Raw genomic sequence first — 8235 nt, 5'->3', positions numbered from 1 at the left:
CGCGCTGTGCTGAGCGCCGGGAGAGATGTGTGCTGAGCGGTTAGCTCAGCACACATCTCTCCAGCATCGGGCCGTGAGTACTGGCCTTAACACAACAGATACCCAGGTGGTACTAATTATTCCTAAGTATTCCTTTAAAACACGCACTGGTTGGGTTCCATGAAGACTGAGTTTGAGAAACACTTTGACAGACTATTACAGTATGCAGAACCTCATGACTACAGAATGTAATATATTTTCATGCTAAACATCATACAGATTTTTCTATGGTACACAGAAACTGAGCTGATCTTTGAATGGTTTTGGTTATGCCTGCCCTATCCATCTTGAGGAAAAAGTGTACAAGAACCATCCCACATTTCATCCCTCCTGATGAATGACCCTTGTACCATCAGCAGTCTCACTGATTCTCTGATCACTTGCACCAGACAAATTCTCAGGGTATCAACTGGACATTCTGTCACTAGAGCTTCCTGTAGGGCAGGCGGTGACAGCGGATGATAAGTTAGAAAGCCAGGTCAGCGCAATGTACAGATGTTATGCACACAGCCCCTCCTTTGGTCTCCTATAGTAGTTATGTGTTTATTAACTTGCACAAAAGTATACTTCTCACCTGTCACTTTCCTTATTTTGTACGCCAATCCTGCTTTTCTATGCCTTCTCTCTTCTGTTGTGTATCTAGTGTGATCATGGGATCTATTCATGAAGCAGTGAAAAGAGTGGAGAAGTGAGCCAGTGGAGAAGTTGCCCATGGCAACCAATCAGCATTGAAGTAACATTTATAATTTGTACACAATTGAACGGAGCAGCTGATTGGTTGCCATGGGCAACTTGTCCACAGGCTAACTTCTCCACTCTTTTTACTGCTTCATGAATAGACCCCTCTTGTCACGATCCGGGTATCTGGACGCCATTACTTGCCTTTCAGATGTCTCCTGAGGCTGGCTCAGCGTTCCAAGGCCGGATCCCATCTGTCTCTACATGCTGCATATCCCTCCTGTCACGCTGAGACGCTGTCACAGCGCCGCCATGTTTGAATTCTGCATGGCGTCTCCCGTCCTCCGCGGCCTCCGCCGCCGCTCCTGTGTTATAGTTGCAGGTTGTCAGAGTGGTGCTTCATGTCTGCCGCGGCCTCCGCTGTCATCCACGAGTCTCAGCATACACTTGTCAATCTGGCGTCTCCTGTCCTCTGCGGCCGGCACCGCCATTACTGCTATGTTTCCACATGGTTTCCAAACTAGCTTTCCCTCCAAGTTCTAACATGGGCGCAGCCATGTTGGATCCAATCACATGTTTCAGTTCCTCCAATCCACTGCCTCTGGAAATCTGCATAATTGCCCAGCCAATGCCTGCATTGCTGCAGGTATAATTATCCTGTACCTGGGCCAGGAAATCGTCAGTGCTTTGTTTGTCATACCTTGTTCCAGTCTCTCTCCTGTGGTTGTGTTTCCAGGTTCCAGCTCCTGTCTCCAGCATCCACCAAAGAGATCCGCACCTGCTTACCATCCTGCGGTGCAGCCTGACTCTGCAGTCCTCCGTGACTGATCCAGTTTCCAGCTATTTCATCTGCTTCCAGCAGTATCCATTACTGTCAGACTTGGTTTTGTCTGTGTCCCCGGAGGGGGCGCTAGTGGGTCAGTGGAGGTGGATGGGAGAAAACGAGGAGGCTGGATTATGTTTCTGCGCATGAGCGCAATGATATTTATTATACAGATGATTCACAAACGGCAGCAGAAAATAACAGTAGAAATGCAAATGTCAATTGTACAGCGTAATAGCTGAGAGTCTATGGTAACAGAATGAATGGTGACTGAAGAAATAATAACCGGTAGTGATGATAACAGATGAGTGATAATTTGGCAGAGAATATTCTGGTATGGAAACCAGAGCAGATTAAAACATGGAACCAGCAGAGATGGTGTTGTATGGCAAACCTGGTAGCAGAGGCAGGAGTCTGACTATGTCCACAGTGCAGGTGATGAGGCACTGGCAGCGAGCAAGCTGCATCACAGGTGGGGAGATGGAACACACCTGGAGTCAGTCTCTACTGCTAGGCTGAAGCACACAGAGATGGTGATGAGTGTGAAGCCTGTAGATGGATGCAGGTATTGCTGGGGCTTGAAGTTCCACGGAGCTGTGAAAAGTAACCAGGAGTACAAAGTCTCAGGTAGAAAGCCAGGAACACGGAACAGCAGGTAGGTATCCAGGTACACGGAGGAAACAGGAACCAGATCCTTACACATGAGTCGCAGGAGTGACACAAAGTTCAGGATGCCTGCAGACTGATCCTGCAGCTTCATATATACCCCTTGTTAATCAGTCATTGGTGGAGTGAGGAAAAGTGGGTGCGGCCAAGCACCGGATTGGCCGCCGTATGCTGACTGCTGGAGGCTGTCATGGCGGCGCCCATGCCGCGGCCTAGCGGGAACGCGGCGTGCTACACGCCCGCTATCACAGGAGCGCTCCCAGGCCCAGGATGGCGTCTGATGGCAGAGACGCGGATGACAGATGAACGCAGGGACCCAGGACGGAGTCCGCAGCGGCGGACAGATGTCAGCTTGGTGAGTCGATTCCTGACAGTACCCCCCCCTTTAAGGGTGGGCACCGAACACCCACGTGGCTTGGAAGGATGAGTGTTATGGAAGACACGGACCAACCTTGGAGCATGGACATCCAACGAATTTACCCAACTTCTCTCCTCTGGGCCATAACCGGACCAATCGACAAGGTATTGAAGACGTCCATACCGGCAACGGGAATCCAGAATCTTGCCAATCTCGAACTCCACGCCCCGCTGAGTTCGAACTTTGGGGCCAACTGGAAGAGCTCTTTGGAAATGATTCAGGACTAAAGGTCTGAGGAGAGAAACATGAAAAGCATTAGGTATTCGCAGAGAAGGTGGTAACTTCAGCTTGTAGGCCACAGGGTTGATGACTCTTTCGACAGGGAAGGGGCCAATGAAACGTGGTGCAAATTTCATAGACGGGACCCTAAGACGGAGGTTCCGGGTAGACAGCCAAACCTTGTCCCCAGGTTTCAAGCTAGGAACTGCGCGTCTTTTGCGATCAGCAAAGTATTTATACCGGCTGGAGGCCTTTTTGAGAGAAATGTGAATCTTCCTCCAGATTGAAGAAAACTGACTCAGGGCAGTAGTGGCAGCAGGAACATCCATGTGAGGGAGTTCTTGGAAGTCTGGAACACGAGGATGTTGCCCATATACTGCAAAGAATGGAGTTTTCTCAGTAGCAGTGTGGTAGCGGAAGTTGTGGGCAAACTCGGCCCATGGGAGCAGATCAAACCAGTCATCCTGAGAAGATGAAACATACAATCTTAAAAATGTCTCTAGTTCTTGATTTACCCTCTCTGTCTGCCCATTCGTCTGAGGGTGGTAAGATGACGAGAACTTCAGTTTAACCTGCATGGCAGAACAGAGAGCCCTCCAAAACCTCGCTACAAACTGTACACCTCGGTCGGATATTATTTCTGAGGGTAGACCATGTAAGCGGAAAATCTCCCGTAGGAAGATTTGGGCGAGTTTTGGGGCAGAAGGGAGACCCTGGAGAGGAACAAAATGGGCCATCTTGGTAAATCTGTCCACTACAACCCAGATGGTATTGTATCCTTGAGAAGGAGGAAGGTCGGAGATAAAGTCCATGGACAGGTGTGACCAAGGGCGACTAGGAATAGACAATGGTTGTAACTGACCTGCTGGAGACTGACGAGGAGTCTTGTGCTGCACACACTTAGGACAGGATGCTACGAAATCCTTGATGTCAGCTTTCATCTTTGGCCACCAGTATGTCTCAGAGAGGAACTTGAAGGTTTTCAGGACACCGGGATGACCAGTGAACTTGGATTGATGGGCCCAAGACAGCAACTTGGGACGGAGTTCTGGGGAAACAAAAGTCTTACCAGGAGGAGGAGCTGGGGAGACTTGAGATGCAGCAAATACCACTGGACTCAGGATGGAATGTGGAACTGAGTCAGGCGTTTCCTCTTCGGATTCCATAGATCGGGATAAGGCGTCAGCTTTAACATTCTGCGAACCTGGGCGGAAATGAAGCTTAAAGTTAAAACGTGAGAAAAACATAGCCCACCTGGACTGGCGAGGATTAAGGCACTGGGCTGCCTTTAAATATAGCAGATTTTTATGATCCGTGTAGATGTTAAACGGATGTTTGGCCCCTTCCAGGAGATACCTCCATTCCTCGAGGGCCAGCTTAATCGCCAGTAGTTCTTGATCTCCAACGGAGTAGTTAGCTTCTGCAGGGAGGAATTTACGAGAATAAAATCCACAGGGGTGGATTTTCCCATCGGTTCCCTTCTGGGAGAGAACAGCTCCAACTCCAACTGTAGAGGCATCCACCTCCAACTCGAACGGTCTGTTTACATCTGGCTGGGACAGAACTGGAGCAGACATAAAGGCCAGCTTGATCTTCTGGAAGGCCGCTAAAGCCTCTTCTGACCAGTTGGAATGGTCTGCCCCTTTCCGAGTTAAGTTGGTAATAGGAGCGATGAGAGTGGAGAATCCCCGAATAAATTTCCTATAGTAGTTGGCAAATCCCAGGAACCGCTGAATAGACTTGAGAGAATTTGGAATGGACCAATTGGCAATGGCTTCCAACTTTGTCGGGTCCATCTGGAGATCCGATCCGGAAATTATATAACCCAGGAAGGGTATAGAGGAAACTTCAAAGGTACACTTGGATAGTTTACCGTAGAGCCGGTTCTCACGAAGACGTCGGAGGACTTCACGGACTTGTAGACGATGAGAGGGAAGATCTTGGGAGAAGATGAGGATATCATCCAGATAAACAACGAGGTATTTATACAGAACGTCACGGAAGATTTCGTTCACAAAGTGTTGGAACACTGCTGGGGCATTACTCAACCCGAATGGCATTACCAGGTACTCGTAATGACCATCTCGAGTGTTAAAAGCTGTCTTCCATTCGTCACCACTCCGGATTCTGATGAGGTTGTAGGCACCGCGGAGATCTAGCTTGGTGAAGATGCGGGCTCCTTTAACTCTGTCAAATAATTCGGTAATGAGTGGTAATGGATAACTATTTTTAATGGTAATGTCATTGAGACCCCGGTAGTCAATGCATGGACGCAGTCCTCCATCCTTCTTTTTAACAAAGAAGAAGCCTGCACCAGCGGGTGATGATGAAGGACGGATGAATCCCTTCTGTAAATTCTCCCGGATGTAGTCGCTCATCGCTTCAGTTTCGGGAACAGATAACGGGTAGGTACGCCCCCTAGGTGGCTTCTTGCCAGGAAGGAGATCGATGGGACAATCCCATTCTCTATGGGGCGGCAGGACATCCGCGGCCTTTTCACTGAAGACATCAGAGAAATCTTGATAAGCCGCAGGAAGACTTGACTAGGTTTTTACTTCAGTAGACTTGATTGGACAAACTTGGGCTAAACAGGACTGATGGCAATGTGAACCCCATGAAGTAAGTTGTAACGTTGACCAGTCAAACTGTGGATTGTGTAGCTGGAGCCAGGGCATGCCCAAAACGATCTCCTGGGTGGCTTGAGGAATGACTAAGAACTTTATTAATTCTGAGTGTAGGAACCCAACTCCCAAAACCACTGGTGCAGTTTGGTGAGAAATATTCCCCTTGGAGATTCGGCTACCATCCACGGCGGTAATGTAGACTGGGTAAGAAAGTTCACATACAGGCAAGCAAAATTTATTTACCGCAGCTTGGGTGATGAAATTTCCTGCGGCTCCACAGTCCACTAATGCTGATGCAGACTGAAGCCCAACTGAAGTCTCTAAAGTCACAGGAAGGATAAGGTCTTGATTAGAAGGAGCTTGTCTAGAAGATCCCAACTTGACTCCTCCTTTACAAGTCAGGATCTGGCGTTTCCCGAACGCACTGTGCAGGAATTAATCTGGTGACCTGCAGCCGCACAATAAAGACAAAGTCTCTCACGAAGTCTTCTTGACCGCTCCTCAGGAGTTAGGCGGGACCTATTTATTTGCATAGGCTCATCAGAAGGTGGAGACTGGAACTGTACGGAAGGTATCATCCTTGATCTGCGTGGCTCACTCCGAGCACGTTCATTGTTGCGTTCGCGGATGCGAGAGTCCAACTTGATGCACAGGGAAATTAAATCAGACAATTGTACAGGAAGATCGCGGGTTGCCAGTTCATCCTTGATCCGATCAGAGAGTCCATGCCAGAAAGCTGCTACCAGGGCTTGATTGTTCCACTGAATCTCTGCGGCCAACGTCTGGAACTGGATGACATATTGTCCCATACTACGGGTACCTTGACGAAGTTGGATTAGGTCGGCAGAAGCTGATGTTGCACGACCAGGCTCGTCAAAGATCCGTCTGAAGGTTGACACGAATTCTGCATAGTTGTTAATCAGAGGGTCGGCACGTTCCCACAGAGGAGACACCCAACTCAAAGCAGATCCAGAAAGTAGAGAGATGATGTAGGCAACCTTGGATCTTGACGTGGGGAAATTATGTGACAACAATTCAAACTGGATTTCACATTGGTTGAGAAACCCGCGACATAACTTTGGGCTGCCATCATACTTGCTTGGCACGGGCAGGTGCAGACGTGACACTGGAGCTGATGCAGCCGGCATAGAAGAACTCACAGTACTGGCAGGTGCTGGAGTAACAGGAACTGTAGGAGTGTGTACACTAGGCAGGGATTGCTGTAGTGTATCTATCCGGGAGGACATCCCTTGCAGGAACTGGAACATCTGCTGCTGCGCAGCCTCTTGACCATCCAGACGGGAGACCAGATTTTGCAAGGCCTCTGACCCCACACTCCGTCCACCATCCGAGTCCATCGATCCTGAACTTACTGTCAGACTTGGTTTTGTCTGTGTCCCCGGAGGGGGCGCTAGTGGGTCAGTGGAGGTGGATGGGAGAAAACGAGGAGGCTGGATTATGTTTCTGCGCATGAGCGCAATGATATTTATTATACAGATGATTCACAAACGGCAGCAGAAAATAACAGTAGAAATGCAAATGTCAATTGTACAGCGTAATAGCTGAGAGTCTATGGTAACAGAATGAATGGTGACTGAAGAAATAATAACCGGTAGTGATGATAACAGATGAGTGATAATTTGGCAGAGAATATTCTGGTATGGAAACCAGAGCAGATTAAAACATGGAACCAGCAGAGATGGTGTTGTATGGCAAACCTGGTAGCAGAGGCAGGAGTCTGACTATGTCCACAGTGCAGGTGATGAGGCACTGGCAGCGAGCAAGCTGCATCACAGGTGGGGAGATGGAACACACCTGGAGTCAGTCTCTACTGCTAGGCTGAAGCACACAGAGATGGTGATGAGTGTGAAGCCTGTAGATGGATGCAGGTATTGCTGGGGCTTGAAGTTCCACGGAGCTGTGAAAAGTAACCAGGAGTACAAAGTCTCAGGTAGAAAGCCAGGAACACGGAACAGCAGGTAGGTATCCAGGTACACGGAGGAAACAGGAACCAGATCCTTACACATGAGTCGCAGGAGTGACACAAAGTTCAGGATGCCTGCAGACTGATCCTGCAGCTTCATATATACCCCTTGTTAAACAGTCATTGGTCGAGTGAGGAAAAGTGGGTGCGGCCAAGCACCGGATTGGCTGCCGTATGCTGACTGCTGGAGGCTGTCATGGCGGCGCCCATGCCGCGGCCTAGCGGGAACGCGGCGTGCTACACGCCCGCTATCACAGGAGCGCTCCCAGGCCCAGGATGGCATCTGATGGCAGAGACGCGGATGACAGATGAACGCAGGGACCCAGGACGGAGTCCGCAGCGGCGGACAGATGTCAGCTTGGTGAGTCGATTCCTGACACATTACCACCGGTAATCATCCTTCAATTCCTCTGTTTCCACGCTCCCTAGCATCTTACTATATTCACTCCGTGTTTCATCACTTGGCTGGTTCCACCCAGCATTCATTCAGTGACTTTATCATCTGGCTGATTCCATTCTGCATCCACTCCGTGTCTTACCACCTGGCTGGTTCCATCCAGCAATTACAACAGCTGATTCAAGTTACCAACTTCATCTGTTCCATCTACTGGCATGTTCCTTGGATATCTTCACTACTACAGCCAGGCCTGATAAGGTTATTCCATCTAAGGACTGTAACAGCTGTTCTTACCTACCAGTGTCCTGTGTAACCATTTCATGGTCAGAGTGCTCCAGGAATCATATTATTTATCATTGCCATTATTTACCTTGAATGCTGTTTGTT

The sequence above is a fragment of the Pseudophryne corroboree genome, chromosome 3, assembly GCF_028390025.1.
Source record: "Pseudophryne corroboree isolate aPseCor3 chromosome 3, aPseCor3.hap2, whole genome shotgun sequence".
In the NCBI taxonomy this organism is placed as follows: domain Eukaryota; kingdom Metazoa; phylum Chordata; class Amphibia; order Anura; family Myobatrachidae; genus Pseudophryne; species Pseudophryne corroboree.
The sequence above is the reverse complement of the archived record's forward strand: the minus strand, read 5'-3'. Positions refer to the sequence as shown.